Genomic DNA, 3,161 nt, shown 5'->3' on the forward strand with positions numbered 1-3,161 from the left:
AGTGGCTAAAGACACAAATGAGAGAACACCTCACTCTGACCATTTTTTCTCGCCCTAGCAGAGCAGATTAGGCTGTTTTCATGTTAGCTAGAGCGTTTTTTTTGTCTACATTTACTAACCCCGGTCATATTCAGCAGGTGTTGCGCGTTCGTAAATTCATCAGTTGTTCTGCACTCTGGCACACTCAGATGAGAGTGCTCTGAAATCGGAGTAGATAGCTAGAGTGAATTTGCAAATGCAAGAGATATGCTAACTGGATAACAGTCGTTCAAGTTCTTACTAGTTAACCAACTGTCACCTGCATCTCTAGCTGTGTTTATCCACCGAAAAACGACATGAGGGGAAAAAGTCAGTCACTCTCCCACTCCTTCAAAGACATGACGTCCTCCTAGCAGCTAGCTCTCTAGTTAACATAAGGATCCGTGTTTTTAGCTTGCTACATAAATAGATACAAGAGCCTATTACCCACGTTATGACTGACTTGTGATCATTGCCTTTGATAGTTTGATTGTAATGACATTCCCAGCCTCAGTTAAGTTCGTCAGTTTTTGTTCCGAATATTCAGTCATTGAAACTGAAACAGTGCATCAAACAATATACCAGTCCAGCTGTGATTTACAACCTGATAGTAATATTTTTGGACTACCAAGAAATGTATTGGTGAATTATATTAATCATGCATTGAACTGCATCCATCTATTCTGCCAACAATGCCTTAGTGTACGTCATGGAACGTTGAAGCAAATATAACCTATTTTTAAAACCTCTTATGAAGATGGTTTTGTAGCAGAAACTGGGAATTTGATATTTTTGACTGATATTATGATTGCCTGTTTCATATCTGCAAAGTAGTTAAAACGCTGTCAGTTCCACTTCAAACGTTAGGTCACCGGTTACTTTGTGGGCTGAACATTCATTTATTTTTTGCAATGGGAAGTAATAGTTGTACATTTCAATTGGGAAATGCTTAATAGTTGTGTTTTTGTATTCTTATGATTGGGACCTACTGGCTTATTATGTCAGAGTTTATGGACTGCTTATCCTAAAGCATCATTCTGTGTGTGACTGCTGTCTTTCCATCGGCCCTATCCAGTGGTGTAGTGGTCCTTTAGCATCATGCTGTGTGTGACTGCTGTCTTTCCATCAGCCCTGTGCAGTGGTGTAGTGGTGCTTTAACATCATGCTGTGTATGACTGCTGTCTTTCCATCAGCCCTATACAGTGGTGTAGTGGTGCTTTAACATCATGCTGTGTGTGACTGCTGTCTTTCCATCAGCCCTATGCAGTGGTGCAGTGGTGCTTTAACATCATACTGTGTGTGACTGCTGTCTTTCCATCGGCCCAATGCAGTGGTGTAGTGGTGCTTTAACATCATGCTGTGTGTGACTGCTGTCTTTCCATCAGCCCTATGCAGTGGTGTAGTGGTGCTTTAACATCATACTGTGTGTGACTGCTGTCTTTCCATCAGCCCTATCCAGTGGTGTAGTGGTGCTTTAACATCATGCTGTGTGTGACTGCTGTCTTTCCATCAGCCCTATGCAGTGGTGTAGTGATGCTTTAACATCATGCTGTGTGTGACTGCTGTCTTTCCATCGGCCCTATGCAGTGGTGTAGTGGTGCTTTCCCATCATGCTGTGTGTGACTGCTGTCTTTCCATCGGCCCTATGCAGTGGTGTTTTAACATCATGCTGTGTGTGACTGCTGTCTTTCCATCGGCCCTATGCAGTTGTGCTTTACCATCATGCTGTGTGTGACTGCTGTCTTTCCATCAGCCCTATGCAGTGGTGTAGTGATGCTTTAACATCATGCTGTGTGTGACTGCTGTCTTTCCATCGGCCCTATACAGTGGTGTAGTGATGCTTTAACATCATGCTGTGTGTGACTGCTGTCTTTCCATCAGCCCTATACAGTGGTGTAGGGGTGCCTGGAGAAGTGGGTATACTCCCAAACGGTGCACCAGTTTAGGAAAGGCACCCCTGTGTGAAAAATCCTATATTTTCCTATAGATTATTCAGATTTTCACTCTCAAAATCACAGTTTTTGTTATAGATTTTTGTTTGTTTGTTGATGTTCTAAGTCCACAACAATGCCTAAATCACATCACTCTGATTGGGTGAGCCTGTCATGGCCTGGCTCCCCAGGGTGTGGGCCTATGACCACCCAAGCCCATCCATGTCTACCAGTGGCGGTCAGTGTCGTTTATGATGAGGGAGGACAATTCTTATTTCTATTACAGCATATTGGATGACTTTCATTCATATTCCATTCACCCAGTTCATTGTAACATCGATAGGTTTAGGCTACTATGTGATACTTTAATTTTCCCTATACCCATCATGAGGGTTGCTACAACCTAGCCTATGAATGAAAGATTACAACGTACTGTAGGTGCACACACTGGGGACAATCACTGGGGCCACATCCCTGGGGCCAAGCTTCCTGACATCCAGGACCTACAGTACCAGTCAACATTTTGCACACAGCTACTCATTCCAGAGTTTTTCTATATTTTTACCATTTTCTACATTGTGGAATAATAGTGAAGACATCATAACTATGAAATAAGACATATGGAAAATATGTAGTAACTGTCACGCCCTGACCATAGAGAGCCCTCGGGGTTCTCTATGGTGTTTTAGGTCAGGGCATGACTAGGGGGTGTTCTAGTCTTTAATTTCTATGTTGGTGTGAGTATGGTTCCCAATTGGAGGCAGCTGATGATCGTTGGCTCTAATTGGGGATCATACTTAGTGTGGTCCGTTTCCCATCTGCGTTGTGGGATATTGTTTTTGTTTAGTGCTATGTGCGCAACGAACTGCATGTTCGTTTATTTATTTGTTGTTTGAAGTTTCACCTCAATAAATATGTGGATCTCTGCTCATGCTGCGCTTTGGTCCACTCATTATAACGGACGTGACAGTAACCAAAAAAGTGTTATATTTATATTTGAGATTCTTCAAAGTAGCCACCCTTTACCTTGATGACAGCTTTGCACACTCTTGGCATTCTCTCAACCAGCTTCATGAGGTAGTCACCTGGAATGCATTTCAATTAACAGGTGTGCCTTGTTAAAAGTTAATTTGTGGAATTTCTTTCCTCCTTTCCTTGAACCAATCAGTTGTGTTGTAGGGTGGGTATACAGTAGATAGCCCTGTTTGGTAA

This window comes from Salvelinus namaycush, chromosome 26, assembly GCF_016432855.1.
Source record: "Salvelinus namaycush isolate Seneca chromosome 26, SaNama_1.0, whole genome shotgun sequence".
Lineage (NCBI taxonomy): Eukaryota > Metazoa > Chordata > Actinopteri > Salmoniformes > Salmonidae > Salvelinus > Salvelinus namaycush.